The sequence below is a fragment of the Cebus imitator genome, unplaced genomic scaffold (assembly GCF_001604975.1).
Source record: "Cebus imitator isolate Cc_AM_T3 unplaced genomic scaffold, Cebus_imitator-1.0 Scaffold111, whole genome shotgun sequence".
Lineage (NCBI taxonomy): Eukaryota > Metazoa > Chordata > Mammalia > Primates > Cebidae > Cebus > Cebus imitator.
The window spans coordinates 2,805,558-2,819,215 of NW_016107426.1; positions in this window are offsets into that span (position 1 = coordinate 2,805,558).

The following is a 13,658-nucleotide window of genomic DNA, read 5'->3' on the forward strand; positions in this document are numbered from 1 at the left end:
ACCTCCACCTCCCAGGCTCAAGTGATCCTCCCACCTCAGCCTCTGGAGCAGCTGGGACCACCGGCGCGCACCACCACATTCAGCCGGCTAATTCTCTGTACTTTTAGTGAAGAAGGATTTCACCGTGTTGCCCAGGGTTTCTTTATTTCCTTTCTTCCGTCCTTCCTTCCTTCCTTCCTTCCCTCCCTCTCTATCTCCCTTTCTCTTTCTTTCTTTCTTCCTTCCTTTCCTTTCTTTCCTTCCTTCCTCCTTCCTTCCTTCCTTCCTTCCTTCCTTCCTTCCTTCCTTCCTTCCTTCCTTTCTTTCTTTCTTTCTTTCTTTCTTTCTTTCTTTCTTTCTTTCTTTCTTTCTTTCTTTCTTTCTTCTTTCTTTTTCTTTCCCTCCCTTCCTTCCTTCCTTCCCTCCTTCCTTCCTTCTTTCTTTTGTCTTCTTTCTTTCTTGACAGAGCCTGGGTCTGTCACCCAGGCTGGAATGCAGTGGTGCAATCTCAGCCCACTGTAACCTTCGCTTTGTGGGTTCAAGCGATTCTCCTGCTTCAGCCTCCAGAGTAGCTGGGATTACAGGCAAGGGTCACCATGCCTGGCTAATTTTTGTATTTTTAGTAGAGATGGGGTTTTGCCATGTTGCCCAGGCTGGTCTCGAACTCCTGACCTCAGGTAGTCTGCCCACCTTGGCCTCCCAAAGTGCTGGGAATACAGGCAGGAGCCATGTGCCCAGCCTCAGACTTGCTTTCTTTAATCTCCAGAATAATGCAGGGCACTGGGTAATTGGTACTTGGTAAACATCCCCTCATTGGCCACAGGTGACTACTCCCTGCAAATATGTCATCTCTGAGAAGATGTCCCAACTGGCAGGCATGTTTGACCCAATTAAGCTCCCAAGAGTTATCCTCATTATGGGCAGACCATCTGTTGGGTTTTGGAGACACATGCATAATTGTGACTCTGTCTCTGCCATGGATGGAGGTCCTCACAGCTTAGTGAGGAAAACACACACACACACACACACACACACACACACACGCAAACATACACACATGGTGTGAAGCTTGATGGGGTTCTCAGCTAAGCTGGGAGCAACAGGGTAGGTTTCTTAGAGGAGGTGAAAACGGAACTGAGCATTAAAGGTTGCACAGGAGTTAGACGGACAAAGGCAGTGCGTGTAACCAATATAGCCTCAAGCTGCCGTTAGCATTCAGAACTGAAAGATCACGGTGGTGTAGGGAAGGGGATGAGATGAAGATAGAGAAATTGATAGAGAAGATGATATGTGAGCTGGGCTTTGAAAGATGAGGGGTTTTGGATAGATAGAGATAGGAATAGGATACAGGTTGAAAGACAGTCTAGGCAAAGGAACCGTATAAACAAAGGCATAGAGGAGGGATGTACCTTGCTTTAAGTGACCAGCTTCAAAAAGGTTGTCACTGAAGCATTAGTTGAGAGATGAATCATGATGAGAGATGGGGCTGGAGAGGGGCAAGGGTTTAGGTTATGAAGGGTCTAAATGTCTCCAGAGCAACTTGGGGTGACATGATGAGCATACTTCTTAGCTAGATTCTGATGAACTCCTACTAACAGCGGGGTCTGCGGAACTGGGAGACAGAGTGACTGAGGAATTGGTCAGCTCTAATGTTAACCAGCAAAACTGCAGCAGGTTAACCACGTCTTCTTTCATCATCTCTGTTCGTACATGGATATCATGACGCTGACTTGCCTCCTAGCAGAGTCAGAATGGAAGAAACCCAGGGCCCCACCATGCCATCCTGCTGTCCAAGGACAAAGCATGAACCTCTCTCCCAAAAAACCATCAGATAAACACCTCTCCTCTGAAAGAACAGCCCTACCACTCATTTCCAGGCTAGTTGGTTCTTAGAAAGTAAAGTTCCCCATGTCAAGCATTTCCGATGGGTCAGAGACATGTTGGGAATTGAGAGGCCCTTAGCCTCCAACAGATAGGCTGCAGGACTCTTAGGTCACAGCCCAAAGAAGAGGAAGGTGATATTGCCCATTCGGTCTTGGAGGGAATTCAAGTTGTTCCAGGAATTATCTCTCTGCTCTAAACCCCAGGCTCTTCCAGAAATGAGGATCTACTGGAATGTGGGAATCTTGACAGGGTTTGATGGACAAGGTGCATGGCAGTCCTGGGGTCCTTGACTTTGGGTTTAATATTGAGCCCCTATGCAAAACACACAAGAAAACCACTTGCTTAGCTGCAAAAGAAATAGCTCTTGTGAAAATTACTGCATTTGAAGGCCTATTTTGGGTGAGTGTGGGAATTTAGGTGGGTGAACCTGGACTCTATAGGTCCAACTGGAATCTTCAGGTTTCACACTCATTGATAACCCACACTGTAGCTTCCCTCGTTACCAAAGCCCGTGCATCTCCAGTGATAACCCAGAGGAAGGGCCCTGGCCTTGCATCGGTAACTACCCAGGGAAGGGACAAAGGTTCTCCTAGCTAGCCTGAGATCTGAGGCTTGATTAGAAATGCCTTCTGGAGGCAGCCTCAAGCTCATCCAAGAAATCCCGCTTTAGTACATGGTGTGCTGAGCGCTAATATGACTGGGGAGGACGCAACTGCAGACAAGATCTAATCTCTGCTTTCTAAAAGCATACCATGTGATTGCCACAGAGAGGTGGGGATAGGACTTCTCAGTTGTTACTCTTGTCTTTGCACATGCTGAAAATACCGCCTCCATATGACTTAGGCAAAGAAAGAGGCACAACAATCGGCACAACAGGGGCCAGTGGCCAGGGGCTAGGGGCTCAGGAACGGGGGCTTCTCTTTCTGGGTCCATGCCGTTCTCAGACAGGCTTTACCCTTGTAATTGCAAGATGGTTCCTAGTAGCTACTGCACCACCTCTCTGGCTCATGTCCAGTGGGAAATAGAGAATTTCTGACTGGCTCTGATTGGTCTGGCAGAATAGCTTTCCCAGTTTCTTCCTCGGATTATTAGCAAAAGCTTAATAACACGTCACTAGCTCTAACCAGGTGTATGCCCATTTCTCAACCAACCATTGCAGTGGTTGGGGAGAGAAGATGTGGTGATGACCTTAGGTCCAGGTTACGTGCTCCATCTTTGGACCAGGGATAGGACCCCAGCTGAAGCCATGGGCTGAAGACTGGGAAGGAGAATCGGGTTGTGGTTAACTAAAGGGTGAATGGAAACTGCTGGCAAAAAAGGAGATACTCCAAGGTATACTATGACACCGGGTCTCTGATGACAATGAACAGCAACTCAGAGCAAGTGGAGAGACAGAGAGAACAAAAGGAAAGATACTGCAGGAGGCATAGGGTCAAGTGAAGAGTTGAATGACAGATTTTTCAGAAGGACAGTCCCTGGATTTTGTGGAGATCTTTGTGAATGATTCCATAGCATAGCTTGGGGCTGTGTTGGTTATACTCACTGCCTTTGCCTGCCTAACTGTTGCACGTCCATTAATGTTCTACCCCACTGATTAGACTAAGCCAAACATAATATCCAAATATAAGGGCAGAGTGATGGGAAAAAACCCAGGTCTTTGGTGACATTCTTCAGTGGCTGTATCAGACAGTCCTGGAGTCTAGTTCATCTCAGGTTGTGTGAGGCATTTAATTTTCTTAAATGTTATTTTCATTTTGTTCATGATTTGAGTTCAATATCTGCTACTTTCATCTCAAAGAATCCAAATTGGTACAGGCTCAAACAAACACCTTTGGGATGCTGGATTTCATCTGAGTTTCTCTCCACCTGCTGGCCTCATTCCACTACAGCAAGGCTCATAAGTGGCCAGCTCCATGCATGTATATATATATATATATATATATTGTATATATATATATATATATATATATACTTTTTTTTTTTGAGACAGAGTCTTGCTCTGTCACCCAGGCTGGAGTGCAGCGGCCTGATCTCCATTTACTGCAACCTCCGCTTCCTGGGTTCAAGTGATTCTTGTGTCTCAGCCTCCCGAGTAGCTGGGATTACAGGCTAATTTTTGGTTTTTGTTTGTTTGTTTGTTTTTGAGATGGAGCCTCGGTCTGTCGCCTAGGCTGGAGTGCAGTGGCACGATCTCAGCTCACTGCAACCTCCGCCTCCCAGGTTCAAGTGATTCTCCTGCTTCAGCTTCCCAAGCAGCTGGGATTACAAGTGCCCGCCACCACGCCTGGCTAATTTTTTTTTGTGTTTTTAGTAGAGACAGGATTTCACTGTGTTAGCCAGGATGGTCTCAATCTCCTGACCCCGTGAGCTACCCACCTCAGCCTCCCAAAGTGTTGGGATTACAGGCGTGAGCCACCAATTTTTGTATTTTTAGTAAGACGGGGTTTCGCCATGTTGGCCAGGCTGGTCTGGAACTCCTGGCCTTAAGTGATCCACCTACCTCGGCCTCCCAAAGTGCTGAGATTAGAAGTGTGAGTCACGGCACCCAAATCTTAATGGCTCTGCAAGATGACGGGAAAGGCTCTGATTGGTCTGGGAGCTTGCCTGCCCTTTGGATCAACTGTGTGCCAAGGGACATGATATATTTGGAATGGTACATTTTAGGTTAATTATCTCTACCTAAATGATTATTAATAATTTTGGACTAACTGACCATTTTGGACTAATGGATCTTATTATAAATCTTGGACTAAGTGACCATGGGCAAGGGTTAAAGGAGGAAGAGAAGAGACATTAGTCCTGGCGGTGAAGACCCTACTGCATAGTATGCTCCCCAGACTAGCAATGTCTGCATCACTAGGGAAATCGTTAGAAATGCAAATTATTGGACCCTCCCCTGGATCTCCTGAATCAGAGACTCTGGAGGTGAGGCTCAGCAATCACCTCCACGTGTTCCAAGCACAGTAAAGTTTGAGAACCATTGCATCATCATACAACTAAAACCCAATACCATGGTGGTTCAAGAAGCAACAATGTCTGGCCAGAAGATGAGGAAGGTCTTAAAACGAGAGGAAGCCTTTGAGGCAGGTTTTCAAGATTGGGTAGATAACTTGAAGCAAATATTATTTCACAAACAATATTGTAATTGCAACGAAGAATTTTATTTTTTTTGTTTTTTGAGTCTTCATTCTTTTTTGTTCTTTTCCTATTTATTTTATTGCATTTTAGATTTTGGGGTACATGTGAAGAACATGCAAGATTGTTGCATAGGTACACACGTGGCAGTGTGATTTGCTGCCTTCCTCCCCATCACCTACATCTGGCATCTCTCCCCTTGCTGTCTCTCCCCAACTCCCCACCCTCCACCGTCCCTCCCCTATTTCCACCCAACTGACCCCAGTGTGTGGTGCTCCCCTCCCTGTGTCCATGTGTTCTCATTGTTCAGCACCCGCCTATGAGTGAGAACATGCAGTATTTGATCTTCTACTCTTGTGTCAGTTTGCTGAGAATGATGCTTTCCAGGTTCATCCATGTCTCTACTAAGGACACAAACTCATCGTTTTTGATGGCTGCATAATATTCCATGGTGCATATGTGCCACATTTTCCCTGTCCAGTCTATCATCGAAGAATTTTTAAAACCCTTCACACAGGCAAATCAACTGTTTACTGTTACATAACGTCTTTTCATTCTTGGTCAAACATATATATTGATTTGCAACTAACACAGATAACATTTTCTATTTTACTTTTTTCACTCAACATTTTTCTTCACGGTGTTCTATGGTTTCCATTATATATGCATTTTAACCATTTATAATACATTTGAGGAAACTAAAGAAGATTTTAGAAGTTATCTATGGACCTACCACTCTAGACCAATAATTATTATCATTTCCTTCTTGTCTTTTTCTTATGGAGATTATTTATCTAATTAGAACAACAGCAGACATATATTATACATATATAGTTACATTACAGTACAAGCAATCCTCCTCATTGCTGAACAGTGAAGCCAGCAAATAAACATCATGATTTATTTCACCAGTCTCTGATTATTAATCATTTTGGTTGTTTGCACTTTTGCTGTGATAAACATCTTCGTGTATGAAGTGTTTTCTCCTGCATTTTGAGTTATTTCCGTAGAATAGGTATCCAGAAGTGGAATTACAGGGTCACAGGATACAAACCTTTTTATAGTTCTCGATACATGTGGCCAGATTTCTTCCAAATGGTTTGTACCAATTTACGTCTCCACCAGCAATGTGTGAGAGGGACAACTTTCCCACACCCTTGGCAGTTTTGGGTCTTTTAATTTAAAAACTTTTTTTTTTGGCCAGTTTAACAGCAGAAGAATTTTACCTTGTTATAATTTGCATGTTTATTACTTAACCTAATATTACTTAATAAATTTTCCCTGAATTTCTTCAAAGTTCTTAATAAAGTCTTCTATGATTGTCAAGCCCTCTTATGGTTGAGATTTAATGAGTGAATGTTGAAGGTAGGGCAGTCCAGTAAGAGGCCAGCATGAGCAGCGGCACAGGGTCAGGGAGCCCAAACACAGCCTACCTGGAGCTCAGCTCTGTTTCCAGCAGCCTGCTCCTCCTGGGCCTCCCATCCTGAGCAACAGCACCACTAGCCATCTAATTGTTCATGCCCAAAACTGGGTGCCACTGTGGACCCCTCCCTACTCTTTACCACCTATATCCAATCAATAACCAAGTCTCCTAAGCTGCTCTTGAAGCTGTAGCCCCATCTGTACTGCTACTACCTTAGTTCAGGCCATATCAGCTTTTCCCTAAACAATTGCATGTGCCTCCTGCTGGGTCTTGTTTTCCTCCAAATCATACTCCACATTGCAGGCAGACTCATCTTTAAAAAACCCCAAATATTGGCCAGGAGTGGTGGCTCATGCCCGTAATCCCAGCACTTTGGGAAGCGGAGTGGGGAGGATCACGAGGTCAGGAGATCGAGACCATCCTATCCTGGCCAGCATGATGAAACCCCGTCTCTACTAAAACACAAAATTAGCCGCTGGTAGTCTCACTTACTGGGGAGACTGAGGCAGGAGAATTGTTTGAACACGGGAGGCAGAGGTTGCAGGGGGCTGAGATTGCGCCACTGTACTCCAACCTGACCAGGAGAGTGAGACTCCCTCTCTCTCCAAATAAATAAAAATACCCAAATATCACTCAAGTTTTGTTTTTGTTTTTGATTTTCTGAGATGGAGTCTCGAGCCATCGCCCAGCCTGGAGTGCAGTGGTGCAATCTCAGCTCACTGCAACCTCCGCCTCCTGGGTTCAAGTGATTCTCCTGTCTCAGCTTACCAAGTAGCTGGGACTACAGGCACCTGCCACAACGCCTGGCTAATTTTTGTATTTTTAGTAGAGACGGGGTTTCATCTTGTTGGCCAGGCTGGTCTTGAACCCCTGACTTCAGGTGATCCTCCCACCTGGGAGTGCTGGGATTATAGGCATGAGCCACCGCTCCTGGCCTCAATGTTTTTTGTTTTAAACAACTTTCAACAGTTTTTAGGATGAAGTTCCCAAATTCCTTCATCCATTTTGCAAGCCCGCTATGATCTGAACCCTTCCCTTCTCTTTTCTGAGCAGTGCAGTTGGAAGCTTGCGTATTTCTGTTTTCTCATGAACCACATGGTGACGGTGCCCCACACCTTTGGGGACCACGACTGCATTTTCAAAATGGCCGTCTAGAGCTGGGGTTAAATGACGGGGAGCATTACCCCGTTACATGAGTGGCCATACTAACCCTCCCTGTATCCAGACCAACCATCTGGGTGGTGCTTTGCCCCAGTGCTCTTCAAAGTAGCTGGTTAGTCTTTGAAATGCTTCTTACCGGTACAAGATGAGGTGAATACAGGAATAGGAAGCAAGCATTTAGAAATGGTTACAGCAACTCGATAATTTTGTGTTTAATATCTAATAATAAAATGAATTTGTATTTTCTGTCTTTTAAAATTTCATTTGTTAGCTGGGTGTGGTGGCTCACACCTATAATCCCAGCACTGTGGGAGGCCAAGGCAGCCAGATAACCTGAGGTCAAGAGTTCGAGACCAGCCTGACTAACATGGTGAAACCTCATTTCTACTAAAAATACAAAAATTGGCCGGGTGTGGTGGCAGACACCTATAATTCCAGGTACTCGGGAGGCTGAGGCAGGAGAATTGCTTGAACCTGGGAGGCAGAGGTTTCAGTGAGCCAAGATCGTGCTGCTACGCTCCAGCCTGGCCAACACAGTGAGACTCCATCTTAAAAAAAACCCAAATTAATTAATTGAAACATAAAAATAAAAATAAAATTCATTTGTCTCATAATTTAAACATTTTTCTAATATTTAATGTTGTGGGTACATAGCAAGTATATATATTTATGTGGTACATGAGATATTTTGATAGTATGAAATAATCACATCACGGAAAATGGGATATTAATTCCCTCAAACATTTATCAATTATATTACAAACAATCCAATTGTACTCTTCTAGTTATTTTAAAATGTACAATTAAATGAGTATTGACTATAGTCACCCTGCTGTGCTATGAAATACTAGGTCTTATTCATTCTTTCTATTATTTGGTGCCCATTAACCATCCCTCCTCCTACTCCCGCTACCATTCCCAGCCTCTGGCAACCTTTGTTCTATTCTCCATCTCCATGAGTTCAATCGTTTTGATTTTTAGATCCCACACATTTGTGAGAACATGCCATGTTTGTCTTTCTGTATCTGTGTCTCATAATTCGACTCTACCGTATTTTATGAAAGTCTTGGTATATGACGCAATGAATTGGAAATTTTAAAATCAAAGCTCTTTGAACACAGATAGTTTGACTTGAGTTCTCTTGAAAAAGTTCAGTCTGAAACCTCTTCCCATAAGTTTATAAATGCGCTTTCTGGAGTAAAAAGATGTTTGAATCCCCAGCTGAGAGTGTGTGCTTCAAAAATGGAAGAGAATCACAGAAAGAAAGAAATCACAACTTTAATTTATATCTTAACGGTTCATGATTTTCATAGAGTAACTGGTTAAAATAGAAATTTCTGGCTTCTGACCACCAAGTCCAGATGTAGCAGTACGTACTTGATATACTGAACAGGACCGAAACTTGGAAGATTTGAGAGGGGGAGTTGCTTTCAAGCACTTCCTCATTTTCTTGGTCTATAAAATGAGGTGAGATGAAAAAAACTTTCAATGTTCTTTTCAGCTCAGTATAAAACTGTGTACTTTTATAATTCTGTAACTGACTGTTAAGTTTAAACTTTTCTAATAAAGACACCCGATGGCATATTATAAGGAATAAAAATAGGGCTTGGAAAAAAGTAGACGGATAGTCATTGTTATTAGTCATTGTTATTAGTTTTTACTTTCTACAAATGCAACACATTTTTAGTGTAACGAATTGCCAAATACTGTTATTTATCAGAGACTTGGCTTCTTTACCATGAAGTAGCTGGGTGACTGATCGATGATTTCACTTGTTTGTGCCCTCTGCTTTGGATGAGGGGATTAAACTGTGTTGCCAGCATCCCTCAAGTGTCGAGAGGTGCTGGGGAGAAGGATGGAGAGCCGACCAGGTTGGGTACTTCTTGAGAGTTACCTCATCCTCGGCCAAAAGAGCTTTTTTGTGTTTAGAGATGGGTAATGTGGTTTGGCTCTGCGACCCCACCAAATCTCACCTCAAATTGTAATCCCCATGTATAGAGGGAGGAATCTGTGATCCCCGTGTGTTGAGGGAAGAAGGTGATTGGTTCATGACGGTGGTTTCCCCCAAGCTATTCTTGTGATAGCGAGTGAGTGCTCATGAAAGCTGAGGCTTTTATAAGCGTTTGGAAGCTCCTTCTTTGTTCTTCTCTCTCCTGCTACCACGTGAAGAAAATCCTTGCTTCCCCTTCGCTTTCCACCATGATTGTAAGTTTCCTGAGGCCTTCCCAGCTATGTGGAACTGTGAGTCAGTTAAACCTCTTTCCTTAATAAAATTACCCTGTCTCAGGTATTTATTTGCAGCAGTGTGAAAGCAGACTAATACAATGGACCTTCGAGTCACATTTTACTAGAAGAAATACTCGGTTCTCATAAAAAGATTGGGAAAACTGTTAGGCCATGTGACTGCCAATGTCCCTGCTAGCCGTATGTCTGCTTTGTACCATTTAGTGACAGATGCCTGAATTGCAGGTATATTGTCTAGGTTTGGGGGTTGAAAATTCAAACACATAGAAGACAGGCAAACCATGTAAATGAATGAAGAGGGCTGAATATAAGCCCAACAGGGAGCAGTGGGGAAGTGGAGAATTAGGAAGCATATGCCCTGTCTAAAGGGAACCTCAAAATTCAGTTCCTGCCCCTTGCTGCCGTGAGAGGGTGTGAGCACTGCTCTAGAGGCTATGTATCCGATATGTATTTTGCAAGCTAAATGTGACTCATCTGCCCCTGAACTGTGGTTGACCTGAAATTCTTCGAATTTTTTTTTTACACTAAATAACTAACACACATGATAGCAGGCTAGTAGGCCTAATCATCTTCCCAATTGCTTAGCACGGTCTCTGGTGCATGGTAAACAGACTATGGATGCTAGCTGTCATCATCATCATCATTATTACCTAATAATCATGTAGCAGACTTGGATCTGCTAATAATTGCAATGGAATTGTAAGATAATTATACCATTTTGTGCTATTCAGATTTAATTCCCTTAAAAGCCATATGATAAAACTGGAACATTTTGGAGAATTACTGACAACAGGAGAAAGGAAATAAATGAAGCCTCACTGTGCACTTGAGTCCTATCCAAGGTAGGTCCTCTGCTACTCTGCCAAGTGTGGCCCTTCAGACTCACTGTGGCTCACAATGCAAAACATGTGGGTGTCCAGCACTACCACACCCTTGGGTGTGTTTGCTGTGTGTCTCACAGTCAGACCAACCCCAGTGTTCATAAAACGACACAGTCACACTGAATGTGAAGGTGTCTGAATGCTTGGCTTCTTTCTCACTCACATGATTATTGCAACTCTATAAGAAGTTAGAATATCTACAGAATAAGGTCTCTTTTCTTACTTTTTTTCCACAAATGTTTTATCTTGTCTTAATGCCAGATAAACTTGCTTACTTTTATGTGCTGTAAATGCCCAGAGACTGATTTCAGATACCACTGTGAAATACTGTCTGAGAATTGACTCTACCTTAAAAAAAGGCTGTCAAACAAAACACAAAAGGAAATTTTAAAAATGCTCTCACAGTTCCACCAGCCTAACAAAAGTATGATCATTTCTCTGCATTCTTTCTCATGCATGCTTTTACATTAAATAAACTGAATAAAGACTGACTTTATTGAACTTGTTAGAGGCTGGTTAAGGGGTGGGTGGTTACAAAATGAGTTTTCTTATTTTCTTATAGTTTCATAGTTCCCATAGTTTCTACTCTCTGAGAGGTGGGGAGACACTGAGAGGTAAAGGAGAATCTTAAAATGGAATAAAGAGAGCAGAGGGTGACGAGTGGGGGTGTCTAGGAAGAAGGAAACCTGAAGGGGAAGGGCTGATTAATACTGACTGTGGAATGATCTAGCCTTAAGGTTCCAAAGCCCCTTTGAAACCTGTTCTCACTGAGGGTTTCTTTTTTAAAGCAGATTTTCTTTCTTTCTTTTAACTTTTATTTTAGGTTCAGGGGTACATGTGCAGGTTCGTTATGTAGGTCAACTTATGTCACGGGGGGTTGTTGTACAGATTATTTTATCACCCAGGAACTAATCTTAGTGCCCAACCGTTATTTTATTTTATTTTTTTTGAGACAGAGTTTCGCTCTTGTTACCCAAGCTGGAGTGCAATGGCGCGATCTTGGCTCACCGCAGCCTCCGCCTCCTGGGTTCAGGCAATTCTCCTGCCTCAGCCTCCTGAGTAGCTGGGATTACAGGCACACGCCACCATGCCCAGCTAATTTTTTGTAGTTTTCGTAGAGACAGGGTTTCACCATGTTGACCAGGATGGTCTCGATCTCTTGACCTCGTGATCCACCCGCCTCGGCCTCCCAAAGTGCTGGGATTACATGCGTGAGCCACCGCGCCCGGCCCCAACAGTTATTTTTTTCTGTTCCTCTCCCTCCTTCCAATTTTCACCCTCAAGGAGGCCCTGGTGCCTGTGGTTCCCCTCTATGTGTCCATGTGTTCTCATGATTTAGCTCCCACTTACAAGTGAGGACATGTGGTATTTGGTTTTCTGTTCCTGTGTTAGTTTGCTAAGGATAATGACCTCCAGTTCCATACATGATCCTGCAAAGAAAATGATCTCCTGCTTTTTATGGCTGCACAGTATTCCATGGTGTATATGTACCACATTTTCTTTGCCTAATCTGCCATCAATGGGCATTTAGGCTAATTCCATGTCTTTGCTATTGTGAATAGTGCCGCGAACATTCACGTGCGTTGTCTTTATGGTTGAATGATTTATATTCCTTTGGCTTTATACCCAATAATAGGATTGCTGGGTCAAATAGTAGTTCTGTTTTTAGCTCTTTGAAGAATTGTCATACTACTTTCCACAATGGTTGAACTAATTTACACTCCTACCAACAGTGTGTAAGTGTTTCCTTTTCTTCACAACCTTGCGAGCATCTGTTATTTTCTGATTTTAAATAATTTGCTAAGGGCTTCTAAGGCTGGAGATCCCTACTAGGTCTGAGGGCTTGAATTTATATATAAAAATACACACATATTTCTGTTTTCCTTTGATGATACTTTATGTTAAGAAGTAGACCATTTCTTGTGTTGCTACAGAAAATCCTCATAATTATTTTTTGTAATCTACTGAAATATTTTTCTTGTATTAGGTATGTATGTTTGATCCAGTTTATCACAAATATAAATAACACTGTGACCAATATCTTTATACATAATTTTTTCTTCATTACAGTTATTTCTTTAGGATAAATACTGTACATTTGGGAATGTTGAATTTAAAGAGATTATTCTTGTAACTCATGTCATATTGCCCAGTTGTCTTCCTACAGATTATACAAATTTACATTGCTACCAGATTAAATGGAGTTTCAGTTTTTCTGCAGACATTTGAGAACTGGATTTTATAGATTTTTGTTTTTATTGTTTTAGTTTTTGTTTTAAGCTTTGAAGGTTAATGGAGCAGAAGAGCTTTAAAAGCTTCTTGTTATTATTATTATGATTATTATTTGAGACGGAGTCTTGCTCTGTCACCCAGGCTGAAGTGCAGTGGCACAATCTCAGCTCACTGCAACCTCTGTCTCCTGGGTTCAAGCAATTCTCCTGCCTCAGCCTCCCAAGTAGCTGGAATTACAGGCACCCACCACCATGCCTAGCTAATTTTTGTGTTTTTAGTAGAGACAGGATTTCACCATGTTGTCCAGGGTGGTCTTGAACTCCTGACTTCAGGCGATCCACCCGCCTCAGCTTCCCAAAGTGCTGAGATTACAGGCATGAGCCACTGTGCCTGGCCTGATTATTGTTATTTTTCAATAGAGACAGAGTCTCACTCCATTGCCCAGGTTGCAGTGCAGCTGTGTCATCATTGACTCGTGCAGTCTCCACCTCCGAGGCTCAAGTGATCCTCCTGCCTCAGCCTCCTGAGTAACTGGGGCACAGGTGCATGCCACCACAAACAAAAGATAAAGTTGATGCACATACAGAAATATATCAAACTGGCCGGGCGCGGTGGCTCAAGCCTGTAATCCCAGCACTTTGGGAGGCCGAGGCAGGTGGATCACGAGGTCAAGAGATCGAGACCATCCTGGTCAACATGGTGAAACCCCGTCTCTACTA